Source organism: Zingiber officinale, chromosome 8B (assembly GCF_018446385.1).
Source record: "Zingiber officinale cultivar Zhangliang chromosome 8B, Zo_v1.1, whole genome shotgun sequence".
Classification (NCBI taxonomy): Eukaryota; Viridiplantae; Streptophyta; class Magnoliopsida; order Zingiberales; family Zingiberaceae; genus Zingiber; species Zingiber officinale.
The window spans coordinates 40,221,808-40,238,066 of NC_056001.1; positions in this window are offsets into that span (position 1 = coordinate 40,221,808).

The following is a 16,259-nucleotide window of genomic DNA, read 5'->3' on the forward strand; positions in this document are numbered from 1 at the left end:
CCATGAGGACCAACACTAAGTTCGTCAGTAGAAACCTAGGGTCAATGCTAGCAGTGGAAGGCCCAACACCAGATTTAGAACGTTTCCTAAATTATAAAACAAAATAATACTAATTACAGAGAACAACAAAAAAAAATTTACATAAAAGATAAGAATTTTACCGAGGAGTCATCGCAAAATATATTTAGAAATGACGACCTCGGTTGATTCACAACAGCGTATTACTTGCAGAACGAAGTAAAATTTGATTTTAATCACTCTCGAAATGAAGCTCGGAAGGAGCCTTGATGAAAGTGAGAATTTTGTGGTGCAAATGGAGAGGACGCCCCTGCCCCCCTATATATAGGGGGCTCTGGACGCCCGGACCTATTCCGGGTGCCCGGACCTATTCCGGGCACCCGAGGTCAAGTAGGGCGGGGCACCCGGAATCCCTTCCGGGCGCCTCGGGTCAGTATACCAGGGGCGTCCACCCCTGGTTTTTTACTCCGATTTTGATTTTTTTTTTATTTAAGTTCAATTTTAAAATAAATTTTTAAGTTAAAAAAAATTAAGTTTAATTTTAAAATAAATTTTTAACTTAAAAAAAAAGTTTAATTTTAAAATTTTAATTGTAATTTGTAAATTAAGTTTAATTTAATTTAATTTAATTTAATTTAAATTTAATTTTAATTTTATTTTATTTTATTTAAATTAATTTAATTTTAATTTAATTTAATTTAATTTTAATTAATTTAATTTTAATTTAATTTAATTTTAATTAATTTAATTTTAATTAATTTAATTTTAATTAATTTAATTTTAATTTAATTTAATTAATTTAATTTAATTTAATTTTACTTTAATTTTAATTAATTTAATTTAATTTTAATTTTAGTTAATTTAATTTAATTTTAATTTGATTTAATTAATTTAATTTAATTTAATTAATTAATTTAATTTAATTTTAATTTAATTTAATTATTTTAATTTAATTACTTTAATTTAATTAATTTAATTTTAATTTAATTTAATTTTAATTAATTTCATTTTATTTTAGGTTCTTAGTCATCTCACCCGATCTATGTTTTCAATCAGGGAATCATATAATTTTGTGAGATGAATTAGGTTCAATTTTAGGGTTTGTTTTTAACTTGTGTTAGATTCAGGTTTAGCTTTGGGTTCAACAAATAGACGTTCTCTGGATAAACTTCTGAGCTATAGTGAGTCACTCGGACATCATTAAAGTAACCATACCTTCGAGGTTTTTCAAATAGTCCTATCCACTGGACTTAGTACAAAACCTTAGTCTAACTGATTATGATCCATAAATGGTAGCTTCGGTCAGTTCCACTTAGCCAAATGCACCAGGTTGAAGCCATATCTTCCTAGACATGCATAGACTAAGCTTCCCTAACTTACTATCATCCAAAACTTCACCAGTACCATTTTTCAAGTTAAACTTGAACCCTTTTTAACTAGTCCTAGTTACCCTGTCGGGTAGGTTGGTTAGGGTTACTCTGTCGGGTAGGTTGGTTAGGGTTACCCTGTCGGGTAGGTTAGTTTTGGAGGTGCCAGCTATTCTGGAGCCTCCCCCTGAATTATTTGCCGTTAATTTAATTTTTAGTTATAGGTTTATGTCTATTTCTTTTATAGTTATAATTTACTTGGTGATAGTCTAAGTTTTGGTGAGTTTTAAAATATTTAGATTTTGAAGTTTTTGGTTTAGGTTTGTATTTTGATTTTTGATTTGGTTTATTCGAATTTATATAATATATTTTTTCTTTAGATATGTAGTATTGGTTGAGTCCTACTTGCATGGTCAAACACACTTTTGGAACCCAGGCTTTACTCGTTGGTTTGTGTTGGGTTATTAATGATTTAAAAGTTTTATTTGAGTTCGACCTATATCCGAGTCCGGTTTTATTATAACATGCTTTTTGATCATTTAAAATTAGATCTATGTTTTTAGATCTTGTTGTAAATTTTTTTAGTATTTCTTTTAAATTATTAATTTCTAATTTTAGTGATAGATTTTCCTTCTCAAGTGTTAGATCTTGAGTTGGATTATTACTTACAATTTGTTCCTTGAGGTTTTGATTCTCCTCAAGGAGTACTTTATTTTCATTTTCTAATTTAATTAATTTACTATTCAAGCAAGAAATAATTTTAAAAAAATTTCGATTTAAGGTTAGGTATACCTCTTCGGAACCTTCGGAAACGAGTACGGACTCGTGGCTCGATTCGGGTTTGGACCCGTCTTCCGATTCGTCTTCCGACTCTACTTCGTGGGCCATCAGTGCGAGGTGGCTCTGGTGTTTCTGATCTTCGGCCTCCGATTCGTCCGAGGAGGAGTCACCCCACGTCGCTTTGAGAGCCTTCTTTTTGGTCGGCTTCGTTTTGTCGATCTTCAGTCTTGGACACTCGTTCTTGTAGTGCCCCTTTTTGTTGCATCCGAAGCATGTTACGTTCCTCAAATCGACTGGAGAACTGATCTTTTGTAGATCCTTCTTGCTGAAGCTTCTCTTCCTCCTGGTGAACATCTTCCTTACCAGGTTCACCAGGTGCTCTTCATCTTCAGAGCTCTGGTCAGAGTCTTCTTCGGGTTTAGGCTTTTTCTTCTTAGAGGAACCTGCATATAAAGCAACACCTTTCTCGGCTCCGGCGTTAGTCTGCTCATGTAACTCCAATTCACAAAACAGTTCATCTAATTTGAGTTTAGTTAAATTCTTCGAAATTTTGTAGGCATCCACGATGGATGCCCACAGACTATTGCGTGGAAACGCGTTTAATGCATACCTAATTAGGTCTCTGTTGTCCATCTGGTGGCCTATCGCGTGGAGCCCGTTAAGGATATCTTTGATCCTCGCGTGCAGCTGACTTGCTGTTTCTCCTTTCTGCATTTTTATATTAAATATTTTATTTAATAACAAATCCCTTTTTGTTACCTTAGCGTCGCTAGTTCCTTCGTGCAGCTCAACTTATCTCATAGCTCTTTCGCGTTCTGATACGGTCGGACCCAGTTCATCTCTTCCCTTGTCAGTCCGCATTGCAACGTGTTGATCGCCTTGTTTTCCGTCGACGCTTTCTTCTTTATGTCTGTCGTCCATTATTCTGGATCAAGTAGATTTCCGGAGTTGTCAACTGGCGGTTTGTAAGATTTTGTAACGCTAAGCCACTGGTCGAAATCCGTCTTGAGATATACCTCCATCTGCTTCTTCCAGTACGGGAAATCATCCCCGTTGAATAGGGGAGGATGCACCGTACTGAAACCTTCGATCTGAGACATCCTGCACACAAGCAAATAACTAGACAAAATATCTCAAGACTTGGTCTTGGATTAGTAGTGCGGGAAGAATTGAGATATAATAAAAAGAACTAAATTGGTGTTGCACCAATTTAGATTTAATTGCAATGGAAAAAATTTTCCAAAAAGGTAATAATACAAGTTTGGAATTTATATAAAAAACTGAAAACAAAAAAAAACGAAAAGGAAAAAAATGTCACCCCCTTGTCTGACTGGTGGTTGCACCAAATCAGAGTGGTACCTGCTCTGATACCACTTGTTGGATCGTAAAGAATCGATAGAGGGGGGGGGGTAAATATCAATATAAAACTTTCGAACAAAGTAAACACAGCGGAAACAGAGTAAGGAAAGGAAGAGCAAGGCTAACACAAGTTCTTTTACTTGGTTCGGAGCCTCTGTTGACTCCTACTCCAAGGCCCGCACACAAGGGTGCTTTCGGTGGACAATTACTAATAATTCGAAATTAGAGTTACAATGAAATTACAGGAATTATTAGAAATTAAGACAGGAAGAAATAAAACTTGTCGGTGAGCTTTTGGCAGCGTCGCAGGAGCACTGAAGATCAGATCGTGAGTTGTGTTTTGAGCTCCGCCTTTGACCCTCCTTTTATAGGATGCTCAGGGCGCCTGGATCCCTTCCGGGCGCCTTGGTGTGACGTAGCAGTCCCAACCAGCAAGCTCCATGTGTCGACGCCGCGTCTTGGATAATACTTGCCTCTGGGCGCTCGGACCCCCTTTCTCCAGAAGCCCCTTTTCCTGCAAGACAAGGTTAGTCTGAGGCAATGTATATCCTGCAAAGCAAAGTGTTAGCACAGTTTATAATTTGACAAAAAAAGTATGACTTAAATTCCGTCTTTCCGAGACCGGAATCTAGTCAAGATCTCGACTTAGAGATCCGAAATGGTTCTAAGTCGGATCGGCGCCTAAGTTCCCTTCCCGGGAATGCGTCCTCACAGTCACTCCCTTCCAGTGACTTACCTTTACTCACCCGCCAGACGTCTGGTCAGCCCTTCGACCCGTCTAGACTTCTCACCAGCTATCCGATCAGCCCGTCAACGTAGCTGGACTTCATGCCAAATGTCCGGTCAGCCCTTCGACCCATTTGGACTTCGTGCCAGCTATCCGGTCGACCTGTTGACTTAGCTGGGTTTCGTGCCAGACATCCGGTCAGCCCGTCGACCTGTCTGGACTTCGCCTGCACACTCGATCATAGTGTTAGACAACGACAAACCTAACTTAACCTAATTTGTCATTCATCAAAACCTGAGTTAGACCGTTAGTGCTAATCACACCAACAAATAGCCCACTAGTGATAAGGATTCTCAAAGGTAGACTCAGATCCACGATTTGAGATCACACGATCTTCAAGAATTCATATCACCACCGCTATATGCTAGGTTAAATATGTAACCTACCTCTATAAATCCTCAATCTCATATTAGGCGTTACAACCACAGTGCGAGGCTTCCTCAATCTGAACCTTCTAGGCACGACCATGATCACGACCACAATGATCTTCTATTGGATATGATGCTTGACTTCCTCAATTAGAACCTGTTAGCTCTGATACCAACTGATGTCAGGCAGGATAACGATTATCCTATGAGCTGACAAGAAAGGGGAGTTTTGTGGAGAAGACAAGAAGAGATAACCGTTGTCCTCAATATTTTTTTGTGAAAAAAAAAGAAAATTTTATTTAATAACCAAGAATTAAGTATTCAAACTATTGGTACCCCATGGTAGTTTTGGTGTGATCAACCAAGTTAAGTTAGGTTCTGTATTTGTTTGATACCTTATGTCTAAATGTGCATGAACTTAGAAGCACAGGAAGTTGAGCGAAAGACACAACTAGTGAGAAAGACAGCACGGGAGAGAGTCGACGGGCTCAGTATGTTCGAGGGATGAGGTGCTATGGAAGAGTACGTTGGTAGACGAGAAAGAAGCGCACAATATTTTCAGAAGTATGAGAAGCCAGAACGGAATTTTGCTCGAGGAGAAGGCTGGAAAATACGTTTGGGTGAGCCCTATTTCGGATGGCCGAAATCATCCAAGCGAACGAAGCTGGAACAGAGGAATCGGACAGTCAATGAGATGTTGACTATCTGGGTGACCGAACCCCCTAGGCACAGCCTAGGGCACCTCCTCGACGTGCCCTGTTTGGCGATTAGTCAACACGGTCCAGGCGCTCGGAGCTATTCTAGGAGGTCAGGCCACTTAAGTTTTATCTGTTATGCATCGTTGCATCGTGGATAAAGTTTTATCCATTCCCAGGCACCCGGACCCATTCCAGGTGCCTAGAGCTTCCACGTTAGCAAACAGTCAAATCCGACCAGAAGACTATAAATACAGCCTTAGTCTTAGTAGTTCTACACAACACTTGAAAATGATCTTCTTTTTGTTCGATTTTGTAATCTAATGCTTAAACTGCTATAAGAGACTTCTCCACCAGAAGGAGATTTGATAGTGAGCTTTCAATGTCTTAGACTAGCAATCTCCTGATTGCAAACCAAGTAAAAAAAATATGCCTCTTCTTTCTTTCTTGTTAATTAGTTTCTTATTTAACAAGTGTTTCTTAACTAAGTTTGAAAAGTCGAGAAACGGTTGATTAGCATTTTTAGGGCAATTCACCACTCTTACCGACCACCAAGGGACCAAGTGGTATCAGAGCAAGAATACTTCTGAAGGACTAATCGCCAACTGAAGCAAAGAAATCAATGGTTGGACCAAGCCTTTACCCGCCAAAGTTTGAGGGAGAGTTCGCGCACTGAAAATGTCGAATGGAGATATTCCTATGAACTTATTTCAAAATTCTATTAATCATAAAATATGATTTTGTAGTTCCTAAGGATCATCAAGGAAAACAAAAAGAAGAAAGTCAATGGACAAAGAAGGAACAAAGTGATTTCATAGCAAACAGTAAGGTGGAATGCCATTTGCTGAGTGTATTGCCACCTCAAGAAGTCAACCACATCGGAAGCTACTCATCAAGCAAAGAACTCTAGAAAAAATTCTTGGAGCTCCATGAAGGCACATTCAAGGTGAGGCTCGCATGACAAGACCTCCTTCGAAATCAACTAACAAACATCCGTCTGAAAAAAAGGTGAGAAGGTAGTCCAACTACACGTGAAGATCAAGGAGCTAATCACTAGACTGGTCAACCTCGGTGAAAAGATAACCAACCAGGATTCGGTACGTTACACGCTCGACGCCTTTCCTAGAACTCCAGAATAGACTTCGATTATAGGCGCCTGCTACATCTCGAAGGATTTGGAGGTAAGTACCTTAGAAGAACTATTTTCAACTTTAGAATTGCATGAATTCAGATGTGTAGGGACAAGTAAAGAGTCAAGTTAGAACTTGACACTGAGAGCCACCAAGAAGAACAAACTCGAGTCAAACTCAGATATTGATGCGGTCCAAGAAGCTTATATGGTAAGAAAATTTACAAAGTTTTTTAAATCTAACAAATTTAAAGAAATGCATACTAGAAAAAAATCCAAGAAACGAGAGAAATGTTTGATGCTATCATTGCCAAAAAGAAGGATATATAAAGGAGGACTATTCAAACATCAAGAAGGAGAAAGAAAAATGGCCAAAGTAAAACAAGCATAAAAATCTCAAGGCCACTTGGGACGAGAGTTCATCATATGAGTCATAAATAGAAGCATATGTTGGACTAGCACTGATGGCTAGTCACAAAGAACAAAGTAACTCAGAAGCTAACATCGATGAAGGGGAGCGACATTAGATGAATGCAGTGATGCAGGGAGAGAATCTAGCTTCAGATCTGACATGGTAAGTGAGGTATGTCTCTTACCTCCCGATCAACTGTATTTTGGTATAAAATCCATGTCTAACTCAATGTGTAAATTGAAAAATAAAAATAAAAAATTTAAAAAGGAGAATTTAAAAATAAAAATAATCTTAGCAAAATCATTTTTAATAGAAGATTTTGATAAATTAAAAATACAAAATACAAAATTGAAAGAATAAATAGAAAACTTAAAAAATTCTGCATGTTTAAATTTTACTACTTCAAACATTAGAAATTACCAAGAACTGAATTGGTATTATAGATTTCATAAGAATCAAATTAGAAGAGTAACAAAAAAATATATTCCTAGAACGTACTTGATTAATCTGGTAGGAAGGAACCTATATTGGATTCCAAAATCATGTTTAGATTAAATTCTTTACGCATATTTTTAATTTTAATTTGATTGAATATTTTTAAGTTGTCTAATGTTTTCAAATAAATTGTTTTGTATAATTTCTTTTCAAAATTAATTAGATATTAATTTTTCTGAGAAAGAGGATTTCATTTCTAATATGTAGAAAAAATTTTAAAAAAATTTTAGCCATTGAATTATTTCTTATAAATTTTTTAACAAAAATTATTTTTTTTCAATTTAAAATATTTTTCAGAGTTATTTTTTGTAAACTTTATTTTTCTATAAACACTTATTATGTTATCTATCAAAGGAAAAAAATTCAAAATTTTTTTACCGTTATTGAATTTTTTGTGAATTTTTTTTATTAAAATACTAATTTTTAATATTAAAAATTATCAAACATTTAATTTTTAAAATTTTATTTTCTATAAAAATACTTGCTATATTACATTCTCAAAAAAGTTTTCAAGATTTTTTGAGCTTAGAAACTATTTTTAAGTATTTTTTAAAGAAATTACGTCTTGTTATAGCAAATAATTTATTATTGCTTAAATTATTCTCCATTATTCATGCAATTTATCACTACTTTAGATATATCTATTTAACTATTATAAAATATTTTATAATTTTTCAACAAATAAAAATAATTTTTAAAATTATTTTGGTTAAATTACTTATTAAATCACAAAATTCAGTTTTTAAATTTTTCTAAGTGTTAATCACAAAATTCAATTTGTATATCCCTCAGTATTTAATTCCAATTTATTTTTAGAGAATATCCCTATTTTTAATGTGATCAAAGAGGGAGAATTAGAAGTTAAATTTAGGTAAGATACATTTTTCCATATTTATAAATTGCATAACATGTCTATTAATTGAAATTATTTCCATGTCATTTGTTTAATGCTTTAATTTGTATATTTAACCCTAACTTAACTTGAGTTGATCTATATCAACAAGTAGAAGATTGTTAGTATTCTGTGGTAGTTTTGGTGTGATCAACTAAGTTAAGTTAGGTTCTACGTTTGTTTGATGTCTTGTGTCTAAGTGTGCAGGAACGTAGGAGCACAGGAAGTTGAATGAAAGACCCAACTAGTGAGAATGACAGCATGAGAGAGAGTCAACGAGTTCGGTGCGTCCAAGAGATGAAGTGATGTAGAAGAGTATGCTGGCAAACGAGAAAGAAGTGCACAGTATTTTTTGAGATACAAGAAGCCAGAGTGGAAGCTTGCTCGAGGAGAAGGCCGAAAAATGGGTTCGAGTGAGCCCCCCTATTCTAGATGACCAAAATCACCTAAGCGAACGGAGATGGAATGGAGGAGAACCAGATAGTCAATGAGATGTTGACTATTCAGACGCCTGAACCAAGTCTAGGCACCCAGACTGGTCCAAGTGCCCAAACCCCCTGGCACAGCCCAGGGCGCCTCCTCGACACGTCCTGTTTAGCAACTGGCCAACACGGTTCGAGCGCTCGGACCACTTAAGTTTTATCTATTGTGCACCATTGCATCATGGATAAAGTTTTATCCATGCCCAGACGCCCGGAGCTGCCACATCAGCAAACGATCAAATCTGACTAGTAGGCCATAAATAGAGCTCTAGTCTCAGTAGTTCTACACAACACTTGAAAATGATCTTCTTTCTGTTCGATTTTATAATCTAGTGCTTAAATGTTGGTCCCCAGTGGCCGGCTAGAAGGGGGGTTGAATAGCCCTGCAAAGATAAAGACAAACCCTTCTCGGACTTAAAAGAACACTTGCATAAAGATAAAATAGAAAATGAACTAAAAAGAAAGATACACATGAATTTACTTGGTTACAACCGGGGAGGTTGCTAATCCAAGGAAGTGAAATGCACTAAGTCTCCTTCAGGCAGAGAAACTTCTTTACAGCAGTGTAAGCACAAAAAATTAGAAGCTAAATGAAAACTAGAGCGTGTACAAGTGTTGTTGTAAGAATGCTTATTGATGATGAAGCTTCTAGACCAAGGCTGTATTTATAGCCTTGGTCAGGGCGCCTGGAAGCGTTCCAGGCGCCTGGAGTGGGATAAAAATCTATCCCCGATGCAATGGTCAACGTCCACGTCGATGGTGATAAAGTGTGGGTTCCGGGTGCCCGGACCCTCAAAGTCAACCCCGTTGACTATTTTGGTCTGGGCCCTCTGCTCCGGTGCTGCTCGTCTTGGTCCGAGTCTTCCGCTCCAGCTGCGCTCGCTTGGGTGATTTCAGCTAACCGAAATAAGGCTCATCCGAACTCAATTTCGGCCTTCTCCTCGAGCATACTTCTACTCTGTCTTCTCGTCCCTCGAACGTTGCATACGTTCTTCTCATTCGCTGGTATGCTCTTCCGCGGCATCTCATCCCTCAGACGCACCGAGCCCGTCGGCTCTCTCCCGTGTCATCCTTCTCGCTAGCCGCGTCTTCCGCTCGACTTCCTGTGCTTCTAATTAAGCTCCTACACATTTAGACACAGGGATCAAAAATCAACAGGACATAACTTAACTTGTTTGATCACATCAAAACAACCTTGGGGTTCCAACATTAAACTACTGTAAGAGGCTTCTCCGCCAGAAGAAGATTTGATAGTGAGCTTTCAACGTCTTGGACTAGTAATCTCCTGATTGCAAACCAAGTAAAAAGTTCTACCTCTTCTTTCTTTCTTGTTAATTAGCTTCTTATTTAATAAGTATTTCTTAACTAAGTTTGAAAAGTCGAGAAAGGGTTGGTTAGCATTTTCAAGACAATTCACTCTCTCTTGCCGACCGCCAAGAGACCAACACAAACAACTAAACACAAGTTTATATGGACTTCAACCATAAGACACAAAGAAATATATATAAACATTAATTCCTAACTTGGAAAGAAAGGAAAAAAAAATTAAACAAATTCAAAATATAAAAATATAAAAAATAGAAATTATCTAAAATGGCTAAAATACCAAAAAAAATATGAAATTAACAAAAAAAAAATACTAATACTACTACTACTACTACAACTAATAATAATAATAATAATAATAATAATAATAATAATAATAATAATAATAATAATAAGATTTTCATATATCTAGGGCTGGCATTTTTTTTTTAATTTCCGACCCTTCTCAACTCCCAACTCGTTCCCGTTTCAAATTTTTCTCGACCCGAATGTTTCTGACCCGAGTGGTCGGGATTTTTCCCAACCCGATCAAAATCGGGAAAACGATTGGGAACACAAGCTCTACCTGACGGGATTCCTAGTCCGACTCGAATATATTAATAATAATTTTTAATTAGACTTTTTTTTAAAAAATTAACATACAAAACTAGGGTTAAAAATTAAAATATCTAAAAATGAAGGATGATTTAAAAAAAACACAAAAAAAGTAGAAATTAAGAAAACTTGGGTTACACACTTACACTTGACTTATGCATCTCATTGACTTATTTAGCTATTCACACTGCACGCGAATCACATCGTTCGCCCTTCACTATTCGCCCTTCACCCTTCGTGTTCGCCCTTCACTAGCTTATTCCACTAGAACCCTAACTGACGCCCACACCTCCTTTTCGATCCATTGTTGTCGCCTGTCTGTATGAGAGCTTCCTTATCTCTCTTCCATTTCTTTGCGTGTTCGGCTACAGAGTCCCTAACAACAGTCCAAGCCATGCTGCCTCCCCCGTTCCCATATCGGGTCTTCACAGCTGACGTTCCCCTCCCTCCCTTAGTCCGTGCTCTACTAGGCCAATAAGCCAAGGCAACAAAGAGCCACATTGATCTATAAAGGTATTTACCAATACTTTGTGTAATTGTTACATTAGTTACAATCATAGCTTCTGTTTGATGTTGTTGCTTTCATATGGATTCAATCAATTTGTTCACCATGATGGCATGTTTATTATGTTTTTGGTGAACTGAATTTTCTTATAATGTTCTCAACATGTTATATAGGTTTTATATTTTTCTTAAATCTTGCTCCCCAATTACTTGAGTATTGTGAACATTCATTTGTATGTCATTTTGTCTAATACAACTATCTAAATATTTTACGTTTTGCCTTGTGATAAGTTCCTTGGGTGCTCAATAAAGTGTTGATTCAAAAGTGTTTTGTCTTACGTATATATTTCTGTATACATTTTTAAACAGGATGTCAAATTGTCAATCTCTATTTTTCTTAAATCTTGCTCCCCTAGCATTATCTTTTCAGTAATATTTGAATGTTTCTAACTATGTTATCTAATTTAGAATGATATTCATATTATTGTAGTCATTCATTTATGGATGCATCTAGAGGAAGTGGAAGCTCTCCTTCCACCACTCTGTTAGAGTGTATACTAAAAGCCTAGCTTTTGTAAATATTTATTTTGAAATAAAGAATCATATTGGTCAAAAATGTCTACATTTATATGCTAAGTGTAATTGTTCAATTAATTTATATTGTAGATAACATGGTGTGTCGTGTCACACACAGAAGATCATGTTATCGGTTCTTTATAAATTATAAACAGTAGCTCACGACTAAGATGGATAGGAACAAACCATTGGAATAGTCGTAGTGTAATTTGGTATTAGTTTATCTTAACTATAAAATTACACTAGTACACTCTGAGTGTATCGAGCAGGATCATTTAAGGTAAGTTCTTTTTATACTGACTTAATAAAAGAACAAGACCTTAGTTATTATGGAAGTGTGTGCTCTTAATCCTAATATAATAACAAGCACATATATTTAGTATTTATTTCTTTGAATTATCAAAGGGTGAAATTTAGCTCTATAAATCAATAGGCCCGAAAAGTTAGAAAATGATATTACTTATAATGTGTGTTGTTAATTATAGAAGAAAACTGTGTCCTAGTAATCTAGGTTGATAATGTCCCCAAGAGGAGCTCATAAGGATTGTCATATTAAACTCTGCAGGTGGGCTTAGTCCGACATGACAATGAGGCTGAGTGGTACTACTCTTGGACTAAGATATTAATTAAAATGAGTTGTCAGTAACTCAATTAATTAGTGGGCATCCGACATCTTAAACATAGGGAGATTAACACACTCATGATAAGAAGGAGCCCAAAATGTAATTTGGGATTGGTGCGGTAGTTCAATAATAATTCTTTAGTGGTATGAATTATTATTGATGAAATTAAGTTGGGTGTTCGGGGCGAACATGGGAAGCTTAATTTCATCTGGAGACCAAAACCAATTCCTCCTCTCGGTCCCTATCGTAGCCTCTTGTATATAGAGAATTATACCCACCACATATTCACTTCCTACCCACCCTTAGGTGGTCGGCCAAGCAAGCTTGGAGCCCAAGCTTGGGCCGGCCAAAGCCAAGGAATTGAGCCAAGATTAGTGGTCAGCCCTAGCTTGGAGCCCAAGCTTGGTGTGCCCGGACACATATAAAATAAAAGGATTTCATTTTTTAAATCTTTCTTATGTGGAACCATGGTTTTAAAAGAGAGTTTAAAGTTTAAATCTTTCCTTTTATAACATTCTACAAAAGATTAAGTGAAAGGTTTGATATCTTTCCTTATTTGTAGTTAAAAGGAAGATTTTAATTTTTTATAAAACTTTCCTTTTATGAAACCATTCTCATGATTTTAAAAGAGAGTTTTAAAATTAAATTTTTTCTTTTATAGTTTCTACAAAAGATTAAGAAAAGATTTGATATCTTTCCTTATTTGTAGATTGAAAGGAGATTTTAATTTTAGAGAAAACTTTCCTTTTTGTAAATCATCCACATGTTTTAATAGAGAGATTTTAATTTATAAAAGTTTCCTTTTATAACCAACCATGAAGGAAATTTTAATAGAGACATTTTTATTAAAAATTTCCAGAAGCAAATTAGGAAGTTTTAATTCTTGTGTTATTAAAACTTTCCTTGCTTGGAGCTACGAGGTGGCCGACCACTTTAATTTAAGAAAAGGAAATTATTTTTAATCAATTAAATTTTCCTTTCCATGACAAAAAAAATAAGGAAGTTTTTATTAAAACTTTCCTTATTTGCCAAGACCAAGGATTATAAAAGAGAGAGAGGGGGTGCCTTTATGAGATATAACTCTCTTCTATTTTTCCTCTCTCTTTTCCTCCTTGGTGGTGGCCGGCCCTAGCATCTTCTCCTCCTTTTCTTCCTCCTTTGTGGCCGAACCTCATCAATCTCAAGGAGCTTGTTTTGGTGGCCGGATCTAGCTTGGAGAAGAAGAAGAGAAAGGATGATTTTGTTTCCTAGTTTTCCTTAGAGCTTGGTTGGTGGACGAGACTTGTTTTTCTTGGAGAAAGTTGCTTGGCCGAAACTTGAAAGAAGGAAGAAGAAGGGCTTGGGTGGTTCTTGTCTCGGTAGGTCGTTGCCCACACAACATCCGAGATAAGAAGAGGAATACGGTAGAAGAGCAAGAGGTTGTTGCTTACAAAGAAAGGTATAACTAGTAATTGTTTTCTGCATCATACTAGTTTTTCTCTGTATGAATTCCAAACACAAGAGGCATATAATTCTAGGTTTCGAATTTGTGATTCAAGTTTGTGTTTTTTTTTGTTTTTTGAATTTGTGATTCGATTGTTCTTTTTGGTTAAACCTAAGGTTATATAAGGAAATTAAATATTGAATTTCGTTAAGAGGCTTAATCGAGGCAGTGGTGGATGTTCCCATACCCAAGAAGGCCAAGTGTCTCGCCATGTTTGACCTGGGAGCCGATTTTTGAAATAAATATTTAATTAAATTTGTAACCTAGGTGGATTTGGATCTATAATATTAAGTATCGTTTGCGATCCAAGTCTAAACCACAAAGAACAGATAAGTTAAATTTGGAATCAATAATGTTAAGTTTCGTTTGCAATTCCAAAATTAATTTCTAAAGAACACAATAGGTTGTTAGGAAAGGTTCGACACTTGTACAAAAATTTTTGTACAGTGGAACCGGTACGATCTTTCTAGGACCAACCAACAATTGGTATCATAGCTAGGGTTTGCCTCTGTGTGTTTGATTTTCAGTTTAATTATGCATATGTCATACATAATTTAGGCAGGATAATAGTAGGATATGCTAACTTTGTGGTTGCAGGCTCCAACTATTATGGCTTATAGATATTGTGTGTGATTGGACCCTTGGACATGTCAAGGGCATTTTCTTATGTGTGCATGATTGTAATATTAAATACAGTAGGAGCTATATTAGTTATTAGGATTTTACATTTTTGTTTTGATCTAGATTACATGTACATTCATTTGTGGAATATAGGATCGATATATGTAAAATTCTATTTTTGTCGTGGATCGTATCCTTGCGAGGCGTGGTACTATTGGAGGACCAGAGGCACAGTGGAAAAGGAAGCTCGATGGACCCGACGGCATGAACCCTAGGGCTGGCAACACGCGAAGGACAGTGATGGAAAAGACCATAATAATTGGAAAATTAATTTCTAAATTTATTACTTTTATTTACTGTGATGTGTGTAATGTGTTAGGTTAAAATTCCTCACCTTAAATAACTAAGTGGGAGAGAAATTTTTTAAATAAATTCCACGGTCTCCATTACTGGTTTGTAAGTGATGCAAACAAACTTGCGTGTTGGCTTTGAGTGCCTTCCTCCATATCGGATGAGTTTGTTTGCGGATCACTAGATCAAACTTCCATTTTGGATGATTATAGGAAATTAATTAGGAGCGTGTGATCTTCCCCATCGGAAGGGGCACAATCTTATTTAATGGACTAAGTATCAAGTAATGGTATACACTTAGGCACATTTAATAGTATCCTCCCCATCGGAGTCACTGCTATTATTTGTGTGACCGAAGGAAAATCAATTATTAATTTGTCATAAAGATAGGTTGACAAGATAATAAAATTAAAAACCCCCTCTTACAAATGTTGAGATTTTGTATACATCCACACTATCGTGGCATACAAAATTCACGGTGTTTGAGGTAATTTTATTTATCAAGTTAACGAGATAATAAAATTAATGGGTAAAACCCCTCTTACAAATGTTTGGATTTGTATACGTCCACACTATCGTGACATACAAAATTCACGGTGTTTGAGGTAATTTTGTTTGTCATAAAGATAGGTTGACAAGGTTATTAATGGGTAAAACCCTCCTCTTACAAATGATTGATTTTGTATACGTCCACACTATCGTGGTATGTAAAATTCACGGTGTTTGAGGTGTTGGTGAATTTAAATGATATTATTTGAGGAATCAATATTATTTTAAATTCAAAGTTTTGATCAAATATTTGATCAGAGATAGACCAACTATTAATTTTATTTATCATAAAGTTAGGTTGACGAGATAATAAAATTAATGGATAAAATCTCCTCTTTGTTTTGTATACGTTCACACTATCGTGTCATACAAAATTCACGGGGATTTGAAGGCGTTAGTCTTGACCAAATATTTTTTGTGATTCTTAGGATTTCAAATGTTAGTCAATCCCCTAGCTATTATACTATAGAATAAACTTAGTAGTCCCAATTATGATTAGAAACAAAACTTAGACTCTAAATTGGACTGTCCTCTCAGAAATGAGTACAATAAAAGTGTATTTTATTCATTAGTTGTTGAAACATGTTTAGTAGTGTTATCTACCGGTACCTGGTGTGTAGATACAAGGAGTCACTGATCATATCTACAATTCATTGCAGGGTTCCCGACAACTATATGAAAGGGAAAACACTGTCAACATGGGTACTACTGCAAAAGTAGTAGTTGTTGCAGTGGGAGATGTTTATCCTCTAATAGGAATAAAATATGGATTTTGAGAAATTGTCTTTACGTACCAAGTTTAGAAAGAACTTGATTTCAGTTTCTAAACTATCAAAGAACTTGATATT